Source organism: Mobula hypostoma, chromosome X2, assembly GCF_963921235.1.
Source record: "Mobula hypostoma chromosome X2, sMobHyp1.1, whole genome shotgun sequence".
Lineage (NCBI taxonomy): Eukaryota > Metazoa > Chordata > Chondrichthyes > Myliobatiformes > Myliobatidae > Mobula > Mobula hypostoma.
In genome coordinates this window covers 40223237-40243881 of record NC_086129.1, presented here as the reverse complement: position 1 = coordinate 40243881, position 20645 = coordinate 40223237, and the positions used below count along the sequence as shown (strand labels likewise).

General features: G+C 41.2%; 1 protein-coding gene across 3 annotated transcripts in view; it reads left to right on the top strand.

The window, feature by feature from the left end:
• The window catches only part of LOC134340993 (ubiquitin-associated and SH3 domain-containing protein B-like), a 162072-nt gene that overhangs the window by 91991 nt on the left and 49436 nt on the right, over positions 1-20645 (top strand). The window lies entirely within an intron of this gene.

Genomic DNA, 20645 nt, shown 5'->3' with positions numbered 1-20645 from the left:
TTGATGTAAATGTGATAAGTAATTCTGAGTCAGACTCCATTCTGTAATAGGGAGGGTGTGCAAGCTCCACACAGACACCACCTTAAATCAGGATTAAACCTGGGTCACTCGAGCCGTAAGGCAGCTGATGCTCTAGGCATGCAGGTTGGTAGGTTAATTGGCCTCTCTATAATGCCCCAAGTACGTAGAGAGAGAATGCAGAGTTGCTGGGAATATGAGGAGAAAAAAGGATTGGATTAATGAAAGATTAGTGTAGATAGATCAGAATCAGGTTTAATATCACCAGCATATGTCTTGAAATTTGTTAACTTGGAGGCAGTACAATGCAATGCGTGATAAATATAGAAAAATAAATCAAAAAAACAAAAAATATGTATGTAACCAAAAAATATGTAAATTAAATAGTTACATTAAAAATAGTGCAAAAACAGAAATAATAAAAAGTGAGGTAGTGTTCATGGGTTCAATGTTCATTTAGAAATTGGATAGCAGAGGGGAAGAAGCTGTTCCTGAATCATTGAGTGTGTGCCTTTAGATTTCTGTACCTCTCTCCTGATGGTAACAGTGAGAAGAGGGCATGGGGGTGATGGGGGTCCTTAATAATGGATGCCACTTTCTGAGGTACTGCTTCTTGAAGATGTATCAGATATTACGGAGGCTAGTACCCAAGGTGGAGCTGACTAATTTTACAACTTTCTGTAGCTTCTTTTGATTTTCATGCCCCCCCCCCCAATTCCAGACAATGATGCAGCCTGTCAGAATGCCCTACATGGTACATCTGTAGAAATTTGCGAGTGTTTTCGGTGACAACCAAATCTCTTCAAACTTCTAATGAAATATAGCTGCACCAATATGTTGGGCCCAGGATAGATCCTCAGAGATGTTGACGCCCAGGAACTTGAAATTACTCTCTCTCCAGTTTTGATCCCTCAATGAGGACTGTTTCATGGACTATGGGCCAAAGGGCCTGTTTCTGTTCAGTAAGTCTCTAACTCTAACTCTAAACTTGCTGGGTGTGAAGCAGAGAGCAGTCGGTCCTCTCCAGTGTTCAGCCCAGTTGGACAAGTTTCGCTTCAGAATTCCAGAAGCCAGAGATCGTCCTTCAAATTTAGGTGGTGGGAGGGGATGTGCTGGGGCGAGAGGGTGGTGCAGGCAGTGGAGAGTGGAAAATATATACTTTCAGAGATCAACCCATTTACTGATGTTCTCACTGTAATCTGCAGTCTCTGCCTGAATGCATCAGCCAATTGTACTGCCAATTCAGTTGGCTGTGTTCTTGGACGTTTCATCCCAAGCTCTCCCATCAAACAGACTATTAATTTCCTTCTCATTCCCCCAATTTCCACAATCTGAATAACAAGCACACCAGTGACTATACTCCATCAGGAGATTAGGTATATTACCAAAGACTCTTGCAAATTTCTGCGTATCTACCATGGTGGGCATTCTGACTGGTTACACCACCTGATATCGAAGCTCCAGTTACAGGATTGGAAAATGTTGCAGACTCAGTCAGCTCCATCATGGACACCATCCTCTCCACCATCGAGGACATTATCAAAAGGCAGTGCCTGAAGAAGGTAGCATCCATCATTGAGGACCACCACTATCTAGGGCATGGCCTCTTCTCATTACTGCCATCAGGGAGGAGGTACAGGAGCCTAGGGTGCACACGCAACATCTTAGAACAACTCCCCCCCCCCCCCACCATTAGATTTCTGAACCTATGAACACTACGTCACTATCCTGCTTCCTTTTTGCACTATTTGTATATATTTTAAAAATACATTTCTTATTCTAACATGGTATTTTTTTTCTCAATTGCATTGCACTACTGTCGCAAAACAAGTTTTGCAATATACGTAAGTGACAATAAGCAGATTCTGATTCTGAGCAAGATCCAAACAAAATAAATTCATGAGAATTGAACAAAAATTGCTGCAGTTGTTATGCAGATTGTTGGCAAAGACAGAATGAGAAGCAAATTGACAGTCTGTTTGATTGAAGAGCTTGGGATGAAACCTCCAGGAACACAGCCAACTGAATTGGCAATACAATTGGCCGATGCATTCAGCCGAGGAGAGAGCCATGGTAGATGGGCTGATATCTTTAAAAATGTGGTTTATTTCCTTTGTGATTTTGTTTTCTTTTAATTTATCCCTGTGCCAAATTTCAATGCCTTACCCCTGGCAGTTGTGGGCTGACAGGATGGGATTTTGAAAGCTATTTTTGTTCCATCTCTGTCTCGAACAGATGGTGGTTTGTTGGTCCATCACACCATCAGCTGTCCAGCACGTGGTTGTAGTCCAATAACTGGAGCAGCAGAGAGGAGCCAGTCTCTTATTGTTGGTTAGGTTAGTAACCCCCACACTGCTGGTAGCTGCCTTCACTTCAGGTTGGCTTTGAAGGAGCCAGAAGAGGCTATTGGGCCCTTCAAGCCCATTCTGCCATTCAATCAGATCATGGCTGATACTTGACTCCAATTTATTTACCTCACCTACATAATCCTCCCACTTCAGATTTTCCAACTCGCCTACAGCCTCAGCAGATTTTGGGGAGAGATCGTTCCAGACTTCCCCCTGTGTGAGGACATATTTCCTGATGATCCCCTCGTGTTTTTAATTTTCGTTTTATCCCGTTGCAAACTTCCCAGCCTGAGGAAATTCTGATTCTGAGCACTTCCTTTCTATCCTATCAAATCTATCAGTCAGATTACCACTCAGTTTTCTCCAAGCCCTCTATGATTTTACTCATTTCCCCGTTGTACCGCCCTGCCCACCAACCATTCCCACGTTGATGGTCTGGGAATTCTATGTGGGGGGGGGGGGTGTGAAAAGCTGGTTGATCGGTTAATGGTACGGGTCCATGGTATAAAGATTTGTTCCATCCATGTTCAAGCCAAATAAAGATTGGAAGAGATGGGGAACAAGCCAATTAATAGCCAAGTGAGAATAGCTGACAATTAGCAATATTTTTTATTTTATTTTGATCATAAAATTCAATTGAGAGACAAATACATTTCAAATGTTTACCTTGGAAATAATATAACTTCTTTCAAAGTTAAGAAAAATTAATTAGTAAAGGGAACCATGCTGTTTCTATGAGCTTAGAGTTCATGTTAATGAGTCAGTGTTCTGGGTTCAAATCAAGGCTGTGGGTTTTTCAGTTGAAATTCTTCCTATTCCCCTCCTCTCATCAATTTTATTTCAGTTCACTTTAATCGTGGACTTTTGTGCTCGGTGTGTTGACTGTTTGCTGAAGGCTCAGCTGCAATTTTTCATCTTGTTTTTGATGCCCCGCATGATCTGCCATCCAAACAACGTTATCTCTGATTTGAGATCCCTGGACACTGCTCGGTGCAGAATTTCCACCTTGCGCACTGGCCTGGCATTGGAATGAGGGAGCACATCTGCCGACCGAAGAATGGGAGTAACACTTAACCTTGGGGGTTGCACAAGATGTGAGGGGTCAAGATGGGAAAGGCAGTGAAATCGCCTCCTGTTGCATTTTTTCCACACTGTCATCAACGCGGAAGCAAAACTGGAGGAGGCGAGTGCAGTGGGCGTTTGACCCATTGCCAGTGAAACTAACTGAATCCTGCAAGCGAGCTGCTTTCAAAGCAAATATTGCTTCAGACCATGTTGTAACCTATAGATGAATTATCTCGTGATTCTACACAGTGCATTTTTAGGGAAGTAATTATGCATCCACCAAACTATATTTGGGTGTTACTGGAAAAGTATTTTTGTTCCTGGCCTATGTAATCAGCAAAATATTTTTTTTTCTCTCTGGTGCTTTATGAAGGATTGAACTTCTGTGGCCTTTGACTTGGGCTGGGTTGAGGCTGTTTGCTTTGGGTGATTGGTGTATTTCTTTTAAGATGCTGGAGGACATTTGGCTCATCAAGTTTATGACCGGGCACAGAGTAAATCCTTTTGTCCTACTTATTTTCCTTGGTTATCTTTTCTCCCCACATGCCTGTCAACAGACTTCAGGTTCTGCTATCTGGGCAACAATAGGCCAAATGAATCTGCCAGCCCACTTTGGGAAGTGAGAGGAAAGCAGGGTCCAGTGAAGACCTCACACCATAACAGGAAGAGTGTACAAACACCAGGCACACCATGCCAAGGCTCAGGATTGAACCAGCCCAATAGCACTGTGAGATTGGCACTCATCTGTGCCTCCTGCCCATGTTTCAACTTGAAATGCAGACATGGAAGTGGGGTTAGAGCATGAAATGGTGCTGACTGGATTTAAATTTTTTGATTAAAATCAACTTTCTAAATATCATGTGTGAAATGAGAGGGAGAAGTGTTACAAACAGTTTGCCTGCATTGACGTAACTCTATAGAAATTTATCTCTACATTAGAACAAGTATTTTTGGCCATAATAATTTAAGATAGCCTGCAAGATGGCATTGATGGTGCACCTCGCCTCTGGTCTCACTGAGCTTAAGGTTAGTTGATAGCTTCCGTGTGACCTCTACCTCTGGTCAGACCCTGTTTCCATCTCTTTCCCACCTCTTCCAATGATTCCTTGTGGGTTGGTGTCGACTCTAACCTGCAGTCTGAGCTGTTGCTTGGTGGGCATCACTCTTGTATCTGACTCAAAAGGTTCAAGGTTCAAAATTCAAGATAAATTTATTATCAAAGTACATGTATATTATCATATACAACCCTGAGTTTCATTTCCTTGTGGGCATACTCAATAAATCACAACAGAATCAATGAAAGTCCGCACCAACTTGGGCATTCAGCAAAGCCAACAATCTGTTCAAATACAAAAAGGAAGAGGCAATCATGAATAAATAAATAAGCAACAAACATCGAGAATGTGAGATGAAGAGCCCTTGAAAGTGAGTCCATAGGCTGTGGGAACATTTCAATGATGGGGCAAGTGAAGTTATCCCCTTTGGTTCCTGAGCCTGGTGGTGAGGGCCCCTGAGGCTCCTGTACCACTTTTCTGATGGCAGCAATGAGAAGGGAGCATGACCTGGGTGTTGGCTGTCCCTGATGATGGATTCTGCTTTCCTGTGACAGCACTCTGTGTAGATGTGCTCAGTGGTAGGGAGGGTGTTAATCGTGATTGACTGGGCCATGTCTACGACATTTGTAGGATTTTCAATTCAAGGGCATTGGTGTCCCTATACCAGGCTGTGATGCAGCCAGTCAGTATACGTTCCACTACACATCTATAGAAGTTTGTCAAAGTTTTAGATGTCATGTCAAATCTTCACAAACTGCTAAGGAAGTAGAGGTGCTGCCGTGCTTTCTTCATAATTGCACTGATGTGCTGGGCCAGGACAGGACTTCAGAAATGATAACACTGAGGTAGTAAAGGAACTGCATTGTTAAGTGATAGTTTTTGGTTGATATGTTAAACCATAGTTACTGAAGCAAAATAAAAATCTTGGCCCAGTATCCTGTACAATATTTATCATTCAGTATTTAAAAATCAAGATTGTCTGTTGTAGATGTTTGCAGTGGATTAACTGGCTGTCCTGCTTCCCAAATTGCCACAGTAGCTTGACTACAAAAGCAATTCTATCTTTGAGTGAAAGCTTCCCATCTTTTTTTCTTGTTAGAGAGTTTTGGATTGATCCATCAAACTAACAGTGTATAAAGCTGATGTATTATTTATAGATAAACTTGGCATCTATTTTGTACAAAGACAATGGAATGGATAATGTAATTTACCTTGTTAATTGAAATGAGCATTTGAAGGAATTCAGTGATCCCTTGATTTTTACTTTTGGCTTGATGCTGTCTTAATGCATTGGTTGTCTAATGCAGCTGAGAAGCCCCAGAAACTGCTTGCTGTAGTCTATAATAGTGAAGAAGTGGTCATGACTTCCTAAAGTTCTTCCTGTCACTTGTCAGAAAACGCCTCAATTCAGTGGGATACTGCATGACCACAGGTGAGGGAAGAGATGTCAGTGATGCTTTAAATAGAACAACCTTTGTGTAGCTGATGGTGGAGAACTTGGTCAGATACCTTGTCTTTGCGAGCATATTTACCATTGTCCAACATCTTAACCTGATGGAAAAATCTCTAGGGAAGTGACTGATATTTTACTTAATGAGGTCAAGGTTGTATATAAATAAACATGTGACTATTTCTAATCAGCTAAATGTGAAATTGTTCTGAGTAGTTATTTCAGCATCTGCAGTCAGAATTCTTTATCACTTGCCTTTCACATCCTGATTGTTAATTTTATCACTTGCATTTCTTTGCTTAAAGCTGAAACATCAGAGGATCCTCAGTAAATCAGAGGAACTTGGTATTTTTGGAAAAAGTCCACCTGAGCCTCCTTGCCTCTGACATTTCATCAATTTCTGCTCTATTAGCACTACTGTGCTCTGAGTATTTATCTAATTCCATTTTAAATATTGTCATTTATTTGTGTTTATTGGACAGGTTGTCATATCTTTACATTGTCTACAATAATATCCGTTGCTACTTTGGTTAATAGTCCTTTACAGTATTGATTGTGCTGAAGCACTCTGCTTTAGCGAAAATGTCCTTTGGTCTGGGGAAGTTGTCAAGACCGCATTCAGTCACTTTGCTCTGGCTGCTCTGAATTTGGAGTAGACTAGGTGATCATTGTCCAGCAGTTTTGGATGGAATAGTGTGGTCCAGGAAAATGTTTGAATGCCTGACTCTGCTGAATGTGTGGTTTATGGGTGGTTGCGATGCATGAAGTTAATGCTACGTGCCCTTCACTACAAGCTTGGTTTCACTTCAGAAGTAGTTCATGGGCTGCTAGACAGTTCAAGTTCAGTTTTATTGTCATCTAACGGTACAGGTACTGTACATGTATACAACCAAACAAAACAATGTTCCTCCGGACCATGGGGCACCCACAAAACATACAGTATATCACTCAGCACACAAACCAAAATATTACCATAAACTAATAAAATATAATTAAAATGCATGGAGTGTGTTGCACAGATAAACAGCTCGCTATCCAAGCAACAAGACCTCGGTGGTGGCAGGGTATTCGTTAGTCTCACAGCCTGTTGCCCAGTCTGGCAAATTAATCTGAGCTTAATATTTCACCTTTACCCTCTTTTTTAACATATATTTTAAGTTGCCTTCTGTTGGTTTTCAGAAGCTTCCCAATCCTCTACTTTCCATTAGTTTGTGCTATATTATAGGCCCTTTCTTTTGCTTTTATGCTGTCTCAGCTACAGTTGCGTCATCCTCCCTTTAGAATATTTCATCATTGGGATGTATCTATTCTGCACCTTCTGAATTTCTCCCAGAAACTCCAGCCGTGGCTGTTCTGCCGTCATCTCTGTTCGTGTCCCTTTCAACTTTGGCCAACTCCCCTCTCCTGCCTCTGTAATTCCCTTTACTCCACTGTATTACTGATACACCTCTAGTAGCTTTATATCTCCCTCTCAAATTACAGGGTGAATTCTATCATATTATGATCACTGCCTCCTAAGGGTTTCTTTACCTTAAACTCCCTAGTCTAAGCTCATTCATTACACAATTCCCAAATCAAAAATTGTCTTCACCCTCATGGGCTCAACCACAAGCTGCTTTAAAAAGCTATCTCATAGGCATTCTACAAATTTCCTCTCTTGGAACCCAGCACCAACATAATTTCCCAACCTACCTGCATATTAAAATCCCAGCGTGACTATTGTAACGTTGCCCTTTTTACACGCTGTTTTTATTTCACTTTGAAATTTGTATCCCACATCTCGGCTACTGTTCAGGATCAACTCTACCCACAAGAATTCTGCATCTTCAACTGTTCTCCACTTTTGGGGTGTACAATTTTGGGGAAACAGTTTTCTTGAATTTAAAAAGTAGTTCCCTTTTAACCAGTGATCTTTACAAAAAGATGTAAATCAATTCAAGTCTATTCCTATTTATTCCATGCATAATGTCCCAAATTGTGTTTTACAATTTGGTTGGATGAACTACAGATATCTGATCAAACAAATTAGGGCATTCATCCTCTGAAACCTGCCCTATCATTTAATAAGCTCATGACAGATTGATGGTGAGCTCAACAGCTCAACTCTGCATTCTTCTATCCACAGCGACATTCTGACCCTTGGTTATCATGAATTTGCTCTTTGATGAAGAGTATCTGAAGATTCTGAATATAAACCATCTGTCTTTCCTTTGTTTTAAATGGGAGACTGATTACTTTTTAAAGTGACTTCTTAGTTTTAGCCATCTTGTTTCATTCCAGTGCCCTCACACTTCCAATCTCCAGCGGATACAAGCTTGTCCAGTCCTGTTCAGCCATTCCTCAGGAGACAACATGTTAATTCTTGGAATGAATCTAACGAATCATTTTACTTTCAAACTGCTTTCAATGCAGTAAGAACTTTCCTTAAATAAGAAAACCAGTATTGGACACTATTGCAGATCTGGTCTCACCAATGCTACACATAACAGAAGCATGGCATCCTTACTTTTGTATTCAATTCCCCTCAGAGAAAATGGTAATATTCATTTAGCTTCCATAATTTCCTGCAGTACTTCTATGCTAGCCTTTTGTGGTTTGTTTCTGTATCTGAATTCAACCACATCTCATGATTTGGATACTGTACTTTTTTTGTTCCTTCTTTTGAAGATGGGCAACTTTATACTTCCTAACCCTTACTACATTAACCTGACTAAATTCCTTTTTGCCTCTGTCTTTCTCACAATGTACCTTCCTACCTATTGTGTGGTTAGAAACATTTGCATCTTAACCTTTTGATGCTTTAACCTTTTTGTTATAAATTGTAGAAGATGAGGTCACAGCACTGATCCCTGTGGCACACCACTTAATACATCGTGGAATCAGACAAGTTCCATTTACGCCTTACAGAAATATCCAGATGGTAATCTTTATACATTTTTTTTTAAACAGTTAAAGTAGAATTGAACAATATCATGCAGTGTGCATTGAGTGCAAGGAAACAAATTACTGCTGTTTCAACAATTATTGTCTAAACTTTATAATTGCACTGAGATGCCCTCTTGCATTACACAACAGTTTGTAATGTTGCAGACCAGGGCAGTGTTTTGCCCAGAGGTGTTGCAAATATAGAATCACATGGGATATTAGGATAGTAGGGTTGAGGCCTGGGGCAGATCAGATTGAAAAGGTGGGCAGGCCTGACGGGCTGAATAGCCTACTTCTGCTCATAATGTGAATAACTGCATGCTTACTTAACCTAACCATTTGAAAGAGTGATGCAAGAGAGAAAGATCAGGAGGACACTTGAGGTTTGTTGCAGATGTGAAGTAAGGCTGTGGCAAAGCGGGAGGGACATGGTGTGGAGTGGCTAAAAGAAACTATTCCCCATTGTGTTAAAGGGCATACTCCTGCATAAGTGAGCTTCGTATCTCTGGTCCACCTTATTGTTACTAAGTGGATATGTGTATGAGATTAGTCCTAATTAACTTTGTACCTGTGCTGTTACTTTAGCTGCTGTTGGTATCAATTATCTGCAGCACAATACATCTCCCTTGTGGTCTTTTCCTCTTTGGCTGTTGTTCATTCAGCGACTGACCACGAGTGGGAGGGATAGAAGCTGTTATCAACTTCTTTAGAAGGGGGAATACCCTCAGTGAGATCAGACTTAACATGAACTATTTTGCATTTCAATCTCTGACCACCGGAAAACAATTTCAAAAGGCTCCTCATTTGTTGCAAGCATGTGGAAGAAGTACATTACCATATTGCCTTTCATGACCTCTGATTCCATGAAAGTGTCTAACAACCAATGAAGTACTTTTGAAATGTACTCCAACTTTTAGGTAAATAGTATAGAGCACAAAAAAGATACTAGTTGTATGTTTGATTCTCAAAGTATAGTTTAAATAACAATGGCAGCCGTGGCTCTGTATACCAGTCACCATTGCGATATATGTAACCAGTGGACTAATTACAAGTAGTAACCCAGAGGCTTGGGAATGAACTGGTAAAGGGGTTAGTTGTGCATACTGCTACCTCACTGGTTCAATTTCCACATGAATGTGCTTTGGACTTCACGTTGAATGACAGTAGAATTTTGGTCCACAGAGAAGTGCTCTGTTCCGGGCGGCTCCCTTGAGAAAGAATTTCAACCTTTGGAGAGGTGTGAAGAAGGTTTATTCAATTGCTACCAAAGATGAGAGAACATGGAGAGATTGCTGAAGTTGCTTATTTCCTTCCTGGTGCCCAGGGATGTTCAAAATTGGATGGTTTTGACAGAGTAAGAGGAGGAACTATCTAACAAGGCAGGTGGGTCATTAGCTATGCAGGGCAAATTGAAAACATTGTTTACAATTTGATGCCATTGGAGATCTGAACTCATTGACTGAATAGATGGTGGAGAGGAGGACACTCATTGGGTATGCAGCCATTGAGCTGGGCTACACATTGGTGCTAGTAAGTGAATTAAGCTGAAAAGTATTCTTTTACCAAGCGCAGATACAATGCGACATGGGGAAACCACCTGTGTTGAAAATTTTACAAATTTCTAACCCAGGTTCACCAAAAGAAAGTAGAGCTAGGCTGTACTCTCTATGAATTTAAAAACGCAAACACGAGGAATTCTGCAGATGCTGGAAATTCAAGCAACACACATCAAAATTGCTGGTGAACGCAGCAGGCCAGGCAGCATCTCTAGGAAGAGGTACAGTCGACGTTTCGGGCTGAGACCCTTCGTCAGGACTAACTGAAGGAAGAGCTAGTAAGAGATTTGAAAGAGCTCTTCCTTCAGTTAGTCCTGATGAAGGGTCTCGGCCCGAAACGTCGACTGTACCTCTTCCTAGAGATGCTGCCTGCCCTGCTGCATTCACCAGCAACTTTTATGTGTGTTGCTCTCTATGTATTTAATTACTCCCACAGAGTTGTTTGTTGGGAAGCTTCAGGATTTTGACTTGAATAGAATGATGTTCTTGGCCATTCAGAACTTGGTTGGGATTTAGCCACTTAGAGCACTTGATGCACCTGATCAGGCAAGGGCAAACAATTTCTTTTGAAGAACATTCAAAAACCAGATGGGTTTTAACAGCAAACTGGTGGTTTTATGATTGCCATTATTGATTTAGCTTTAATTCCACATTTATTCAACTGAATTTAAATTCCATAGTTGGCATAATGGAGGTTAAAATGCCTCTGTATTATTTATCTCATCCAAAAGCTAGTCCAGTTGCATAATCATTGTGAAACCTTGTCAATACTTGCAAATATTGATACACTCCAACCTAAAGCAATGGTTTCATTTCAACTCGTGTTAAATATGAGAGATAAGTGACATTAAACTTGTGAAGAGACTACAGATGGCTCTTCCAGAGTTAAGATTTTTGCAGATCAAGTTCTTGTTGAGGTGGAAAAAGATGCTAGGAAGTGAGGCATTTTGACCAAGTAAATAAAACTGCACAGACAGAAGTTGCTATAACAAAGTGCAGCCACTCAATGTAATTGGCAAAACAACCACAGGAAGAGGGAAAACATTTTCCACACTATGTTTTAATAGCTAAGACTCCACGGCCAGGAATGATGCTAGAAATGAATTTAAGGATGATTTAGTTGCAACATAAATCCAAAAAGAAAAATCACACGAGTCTGGGGTAAAAAAACAAGATTGTCTATTGACTGTCATTTAAAGCAAGGGTATGTGAACAAATGGTACATCTGAACAGAGATCAGGCAAAAACACCAGATAATGGTAGTTTAAATTTTAGAAAATATTGCATCTAACCGATTTTTTTTTAAAATTATGAAGATGAAGCTCTTATTGTAACCGAGGCCAAATATGATAGGTATTCAGTCAAATGAGATTTTAAGTAAGAAGAAAACTGAAAGCTGATTCTACTGCTGTGAGGTTCGTCTGTTCTTGCTTGTACAAAATGGTTGCTGAGTGTCGCGCTTTCAACAATGAAGCTTCTGAACCTGATGTGTGTTTATAGATTGTGGCACGACATCGGTTAGATCCCAGAGCACTTGTATTCTAGTAGGGGGTAGCTGGTGAGTTTATTTCTGATTGCTAACCCTTATATCTTGGTTGTAACTCTTGATAGTGAATGACTCATTTTTTTTTACAATTTTCCTACTGCCATCTCGCACTTTTCGTAATTAGCTTTTAATTGCGTCTCTACAGTTTGCTGCAATGATTGCTTGTTGTAACAAGTTCATCATTGCAAACACTGAGTAAAGAAATTCCACTTGAATCATTTTTTTTGAAACCGTTCCTACTTTGCATTTTTATATATCTGGTCCTTCCTGCCACTGAGTCGTCATTCTTGAAGACATCTTTGCTGCCTTTTTTGTATTACTCACAGCATAACAGATGCTGTTCCACCCATCGAGTCTATGCTAGCTCTCTGCTAATTCGTTACTCTTATTTTCCCAGAAACCTATTCTCATCAATTGCACCTTAATTTTTCAGACCAACCACTTGGACTGTGGTATTTTTAACAGAAGCTAATTAAACCACTAATCAGCCACCAAATTTAGAGAACATCTGGGAAAAGGTCACCTGGTGACAGAGTATGCAAATTCCAAGCAGAAAGTTCTGGAGGTCAGCTTCAAACCTCAGGGTACTGAATGAGTTTTTTTTTGAGGAGGTGACAAAGATGATAAAGAGTTGGGTGGTGGATACTGCCTACATGAATTTTAATACAGCATTCGACAAGGAGACTGATCCAAATGATTAAGATACTGTACATGGGATTCATAGTAACTTGGTAGATTGGATTCAAATTGGCTTGGCCAGAGAAGGCAGATGGGAGTGGAGGATCAGTATTATTCTGTTTAGACGTTTGTGCCGAGTGGTTCAGAGGGATCAGTGCTTGGGCCTTTATGATATAATAGATGATTTGGATGAAATGTAGGTGGGCTATTTACTAAGTTTACAGATGACACAAAAACTGGAGTTTTGGATAATGAGAAGTTCCCCCTGAATAGAGAGGATTTGCATCAGTTGGAAGTGTGGGCAAAGAAATGACAAATGGAGTTTAATTGTCCATTTAATTAAATGGACAATTATATTGTGTGAATTGCACTTCAGGAGGTCAAATGTAAGAGGAAAGTATACAGTAAATAGCAGGACCCTTAGCATTGATGTACACAGAGATCTTTGTGTACAAGTCCATAGTTCCCTGAAAGTAGCAACACAAGTAGATATGGAGGTATGGTGGTGAGAAAGCATCTGGTATGTGTACCTTCATTGGTCAGGGCATTGAGTATAAAGTTAGGAAGTTGGGTGCCGTTGTATAAAGCCTTGAGGTCATCTTTGGAGTGCTGTGTGCAGCTTTCATCACCACATTACAGGAAGGATGTGGAGGCTTTGGATGGGGTAGGGAAGAGGTTCACCAGGATGCTAACTTGTTTAGAGTGTTGTAGCAGTTACTTGAAAACAAACTAAAGATGCTCAGGGGACTGTATGGGGGTTGACGCTGTAAGATATGTTTTCCACAATAACAAAGTCCAAAATCGAAGAAAGTAAGTTCGATCCTTTATTAAGAAACCAACAAAGATGAACAATCTTGTAGCAATTATTGTTGGTTTTTTTTGGTTGTGGTTTGAAACTAACAAAACTAAAACTAGTGATATAATGAAATAATGTTTGTGCATGGGAGGAGGAGGGGGTAGAGGGTTTCCTTGCATTAGAAAATTCAAATGTTCATTCTGTTGCGTTGTAGGTTACCGTATTGGAATATGAGATGTAGTTCTTCCAATTTGTGTTTGGCCTTCTCAGTAGCAAAGGAGAAAGTGCTGGAGAGACGGTGGTGTGGGAGTGGGAAGGGGAATTTAAGTTGTATGCCGCCAGAAGCTCAGATGGCTGTGAGAAAGAGAACAGGTCATCTAGTCTAGGATTGATTTCACCAATGCAGAGGAGTCCGAACTGCAAACACTGAATGTAGTGGATTGAGTTGGTTGAGATGCAGATTATCTCTGCCACACATGGAAGGACTGTTTGGGTTCCTGGATGGAGGTGAGGTTAAAGGTGAAGGGGCAGGTTTTCCACAGTTGTAGGAGAAAGTGTCAGGACAGAAATGGAAGGGTAGGGAGAGATTAGTGCACCAGAAGATCATGAAGAGAATGGTGCTTGTAGAAATCAGAAAAGGTGAGGGTAAAAGGTGACTGGGAGAATCACATTGGAGCTGCTAGAAGTGCAGAGGATGATGTGTTGGATGTGGAAGCTGGTGGGCTGAGATTTGGGGACTAGGGACGTTGAGAGTAGACATGTGGTAAGTGGAGGAAATATCTGTGAAACTCCAACAATAACAAAGGGAAAACCACATTTCTGGAGAAAGGTGGGTATTTCAGAAGGCCTCATCATGAGAGTGGATTTGGCAGAAATGGAGAAATTGAGGGAAGGAGATAGCATTCTTACAAGGAGGTGGTACAGCTGAGGAGTCAGTAGGCTTATAGAAGATGACAAGTGGCAAGTTTTCTTCTCCCTTTGGCTGCTCCCATCTCCTCCCTCCCTCCCTCCACCTGTCCAGTATCTGCTCTTCATCAGAAATAAACTCTGGCCTTGCCAGCAGTGAACACATTGAAGCAAATAACTGAATTTGCCATGTTTCACTTAATGTGAACTTACAAAGGTTCTCAATCTTTTCACTGGAGTTTAGAAGAATGGGGGGGGGGTGATCTTGTTGAAAACTATTGAATATTGAAAGGTCGAGATAGAGTGACTGTGGAGAGGATGTTTCCAATAGTGAATATAGGACCAATAAGCAAAATCTCAGAGCACAAGGATGTCTCTTCAGAAGAGATGAGGAATTTCTTTAGTCAGAGGGTGGTGAATCTGTGGAATTCATTGCTACAGAAGGCTGTGAAGGCCAGATCATTGGATATATTTAAAGCAGAGGTTGATGGGTTCTTGATTAGTAAGGGTGTCAAAAGTTAGGGGAGAAGGCAGGAAAATGGGGTTGAGAGTGATAATAAATTAGCTTTGATCATATGGAAGTCCAGACTTGAGCGGCCAAATGGCCTAATTTTTGCCCATGTCTTGTCACACTTGTTATATCAAAGTTCACTTCCTTTGTGTTACCTGACAGTAAAGCAATTCAAATTAATATAATTAATATTCTATTTTTCTTGGGGGGGGGGAGAAAAGCTTGGTGTAGGGAATAGGTTGTGGGATGAAATTGCTGTTATACTTGGATCACTGGTCTCTCCTCTCTCATTTGCTTAAGAAAAATGATTTGGGATCCACAAATGTGACAAGGATTTTGCAAAAACCTCTGTCTCCTGTAAAGACCTTTTTAACTGACTCCTGAAGTGGATCAATGTGTCACACTCACAAATGTATTGCTTAATAGGCTGTTTACCGGCTGGGTAATAATAAATGAGGGCAAGGCATGCTAACATAATCATTAGTGGTTTAAAGAAAATTTTAGACAAAGACAGAGATTGAAGCCATTACCCATGACCTTGCCTTCACCTTTATTGCAAAGCCATCCATATTCTGTTGGCGGATTATGAATGCTATCATTAACCCTTTCAATGAGACCAGTTTCTCTTTCTACTTCAAACAATGCATTTTCCATTACTGCAATCAAATAAAGCCCCATGGTTCTGAGAATTATTCAAATAATATCACTTACTGTGTTCTTCACATGATTATTATACTTAATCCTGGATATGTTAATGGCTGGGTAGATTGTACCTCACCATTTGCAATCAATGCTTTGAGAAGTTGTCAAGTATATCTGATTGGCCATCTTTTACCCACCCAGTAGCTAACACCTCTATTCTTCCATTTCTGTTTGTTTATTCTGTTTTTTATCTTCCGCTTGTGTGTGTCCATGTGTTCCTTTGCTTTTCCTGTGTGTGTGAGTTCATCTCCTCCCTCCAATTCGCTCCGTGTCTCGCTCTTGGTGCTTACCTTAATTTTTACACTTCAAACCAAGCTGGTGGTTTTGCTGGCATGTTTGACCCTTGCTATTTGAACGTGATTTGCTGAGGTAACTCCTCCTTTCCCCAGTGTGCATTAATTGGTGCCATGAAGCTAACACAAAATACAGGATTTGTGGGTTATATATTTCCACCCTTGCACCAACCCACCACCTAATCACCACATTATTTACTTCATACACAAGCTATAGAACTGGTAAGCCCATACAAGCAGGAATTAATCCCCAACGGAAAAACTACAGAGTAATGTCTGAGAACTGTTGTTCAAAAATGCCATCTGGACCAATTATAGATGGTTATAATTGGCTAATTTACATTTTGCATTATGATGACACATTAACTTTGCATTAGATTTTTATAAATACATCCCAGTTGAGCCCTTTTGCAAACACCTCTTAGTAACTCCCCAATTTCCTGCCTTAAAACCCACTTTATTTTCTGTTTAAGTTGAGAGGATTTCTTTAAATCCGGAAATGTATTGCAAAAATTCCAGATGCCATTCGGAATTTGCCCGCAGACCCCAAGTAAGGCTGAGACTATACCGATGAAGCTGAGAAACTTAAACATTAACCTTTAGGCACAGCCATAAAATCTGAATTTTTTTTGGTGGGGGCGGGAGAAGTGTGGAAGAATTGGATAACAGGCAAAGAACCAATTGCACCCTATTCTCTGAAGTGTAATTATTTTGTAGAAAAGGACCAATTAACCAGCCACATAAAGAATATCTTTGTGTAGTAATAGTTCATTCAGCCTCTTACATGCGCTCCACCATCAAATGAAATGATCGCTGATACAGTTTTGGTCTTAGTTCCATTTTCCCCACTCTCTCCTCATTTCTGTTGACCCACTTGTAGTTCAAATATCTGTTGCCCTCTGCCTTGGACTCAATTTCCATGGTAATCTGGGGTAGGGAACTGTAAAGAATCATGACTTTCTGAAAGAAGTTGTTCCTCATCTTGATCTTTAAATAGGCAGTGCCTTACTCTGAAACCAGGATTCCTAGTTGTAAAAAAAAAGTTCTGCCACCAGGAGTTACATCCTCTTGGTGTCCACCTTGAAAACCACCTTGTCTGTTTCAGTAAGATCACCTCTTATTCTTCTGTATTCGAAAGAGTGTAAGCTTAAACTGCTTAACCTCCTTGTGTTAATCATTCACCTTAGTATTCTGCCCTGCCTCCAATATAGTATAATTTCATAAGATGTTGTCCAGAACTGCAAGTAATCCTCCAGGTGCTGTCTCACTAGCATGCTATAAAGTTGTATCATAAAGTTGCACTCCATATCCTTTGTAATAAAGGCCAACATTCAGTTAAACCTATCTAGTTACCAACTATGTGATGTCAGCACTTTGTGATTTAGGAATGTGGACTCTAGTTAAAATGAGTCTCAGTCAACTATCTTATCAATAGCTTGTCTGTGAGAAGGTAGTTGACTGAGGCCAGTTTTAAGAATCATGTCAAGAGTACATTCAGGCATGGATCAGAATTGGAAAAAACTGCAAAGGGTTGTAAACTCAGCCAGCTCCATCACGGGCAGTAGCCTCCTCAGAATTGAGAACATCTTCAAACGGCAATGTCTCAAATATCTGGTCATTAAGAGCCCTCACCTCCTAAGTGCCCTGTTCTCATTGCTACCATCAGGGGGGTGATACAGGAGAGCAAAACCACACACTCAAAAGTTTTAGGAACAGCTTCTTCCCCTCCACCATCGGATTTCTGAGTGGCCAATGACTGTATGAACTGTACTCACTTCTTTTTGCTCTCTTTGTGTGTATTCACAACATACAGTATGTCGGTGATAACAAACCTGAGTCTGATTCCAAGGAGGAAAGGAAGATTGGAAAAGCCAAGAGGTTTTCTTGGGGAATTCCTGCTCTGTGGCAGCTGAAGTCATGGTTGTTAAGGTGTGAAGTCATGAACAGCACAGGAAAAGGCCTTTCAGCCCACGTTGTTGTGCTGCATCAGTAATCAAATGCCCAACGAAATAATTCCCTTCTGCTGACAAAATATCCTTGTCCTTCCATTTCCTGCACATTTATTTGCCTATCAAAGAACCTTTTGAATGCCACTATTATATCTGACTTCACACCATACCATGCAGCATATTCCAGGCACCTGCTACTCTGTGTAAGAGAAAAATAAACTCGCCCCACTTGCTTCCTTTGAATTTACCCCCTCACCTTAAATGTATGTCCCTTGATATTAGTCATTTTAACTGTGGTGGTGGGGGGCTGATTATCTATTCCACCTACAGTCCTCTGGAAAAAATCTTAGGCGCATATATATACTGTAGCTTGTGTGCCTGAAGTCTTTTGCACAGTACTGCTTTGTCGACTTGGAGTGGAGAGTGAATTTGTAAATCTGGCGAGAGCAAAGGATGTTGGGAATACATAGAACATAGAATAGTACAGCACATTACAGGCCCTTCGGCCCACAATGTTGTGCCGACCCTCAAACCCTGCCTCCCATGTAACCCCCCACCTTAAATTCCTCCATATACCTGTCTAGTAGTCTCTTAAACTTCACTAGTGTATCTGCCTCCACCACTGACTCAGGCAGTGCATTCCATGCACCAACCACTCTCTGAGTAAAAAACCTTCCTCTAATATCCCCCTTGAACTTCCCACCCCTTACCTTAAAGCCATGTCCTCTTGTATTGAGCAGTGGTGCCCTGGGGAAGAAGCGCTGGCTATCCAATCTATCTATTCCTCTTATTATCTTGTACACCTCTATCATGTCTCCTCTCATCCTCCTCCTCTCCAAAGAGTAAAGCCCTAGCACCCTTAATCTCTGATCATAATGCATACTCTCTAAACCAGGCAGCATCCTGGTAAATCTCCTCTGTACCCTTTCCAATACTTCCACATCCTTTCTATAGTGAGGCGACCAGAACTGGACACAGTACGCAGATGTGGACACACCCAGCCTGGAGACACCAGGCAAGGTCATTTGATTCCAAACAGTTGGTTTATTTATTACGGAATGTCTCTCTGGTGCTTCCCACTCCCTCCCCTCTCCCTCACACCAGAGAAACCAATCCAAGTTTGTCTAGACTCTCCTTGTAGCACATATCCTCTAATCCAAACAGCACTCTGGTGAACTTCTGCAGCCTCTCCAGCGCGTCAACTTCCTTCATATAGCAGGGCGATCTGAACTGAATGAAACACTTACATCAGTGGTTCCTCAGAGGTTAGGGTTGAAGGATTGAAGTGAGTCTGGAGGATGTCAGGGTGGGGGAAGGGGCAAGGCAACAAGGGAATTGGAGATGGGAATGAGACATTTAAAGTAGGGTTGAACTAAACACTAGTGAAGATCATATCTGATGGGTGAAAGGAGCCTGCTGCAAGTTAGTATATGGGCAGAATTAGTAAGTTAGTACTCCTAAATGTAATGAATCCATAATGGGATTGGGCCATACTCCTCTGAGTTTTTATGCTTCCTGCAAAATAGGCTGACTGAACTGCCTGCCCTGATTCCTCTGATGGGTCATGTCTTGAATGATTGATGCTAATGTTTCTGAGCTTAATGCTTCTATTAACATTAGCTCTGCAGGGTCCAGTGACATAAACGGACGATCCAGGAGGTGCACTGCACCTTGAACACCCTGGAGCCTAGGTAACCCCAACTCTCAGATGCTACAGTACGTTAGCGCTTTTGCCACTGGCTCTGAGGATTCTGCCTCCAAACCATACTCCTTGAGCAGAACACCCAGACTGAGGGAGCACGACGCTGTTCCCAAGGCCACCTTTCGAAGCAAAGATAAAAACACTGTTCTGATAGATACCCGTAAGAGCAAAAGGCATAGGAATAGATGTAGGCTGTTTGGCCCATTAAGTCTGCTCCACCATTCCATCAGGAAATTGGGCAGTGTCTGTGAAGGAGAATGAACAGTTGACATTTCAGGTGGCAGCAGAGAAGGTCATGGACAGACATGATGAGGCCAAACTCAGGGTGGAGGAGCAGCATCTCGTATTCCATCTATGTAACCTCCAACATGATGGCATGAATATTAATTTCTCTAACTTCTGGTAATTTCTCCTCCTCCCCCCCCCCTTTACATTCCCCATTCTGGTTATCCTTTCACCCCTTCTCACCTGCCCAGGAGGGGCAGACACGTTTAACAGATTATTGTAGTGCGTAGTGTTGGTAGAATACAGGATAATCAGGAGGGAAAGTGCTGGGATGTTTCGTGTGTTCCCTCCTGAGCCTTTGCTGTTCCTGCACTGTGCAAGGTGTTGCATACGCTCTAATTAACGACCTGCGGGTTGTAATTCACGGAGGTCACTGGCCTGCTCCTTCTGCAGGGAGCTGACCAGTGATACACCAGCTGCGTTTCGGTCTTGCATTCTATCAATACTAAAGTCGTGGTGCTGTTGATTTTAAACAGTCAAACCTTGTGGGGCTACAGGAATGTTGCTCAGCCATAGTTGGAGTGGGACGAAATAGATTGAAGTGATTTTTTTTTTCGATTCAGTTATCATGAATGTGCCAATAATCAGAATTAGGTTTAACATCACCGGCATATGTAATGAAATTTGCTGTCTTTGTGGCAGCAGTACAATGCAATACATAATAGAAAAAAATGTGAATAAAATGTATATGATATTAAATGGTTAAATAAGTAGTGCAAAAACAGAAATAAGCAAGTAGTGAGGTAGTGTTCATGGGCTCACTGTCCATTCAGAAATCGGATGGCAGAGGGGAAGAAGCTGTTCCTGAATCATCAAGTGTGTGTCTTCAGGCTCCTGTACCTCCTCCCTGATGGGAGCAA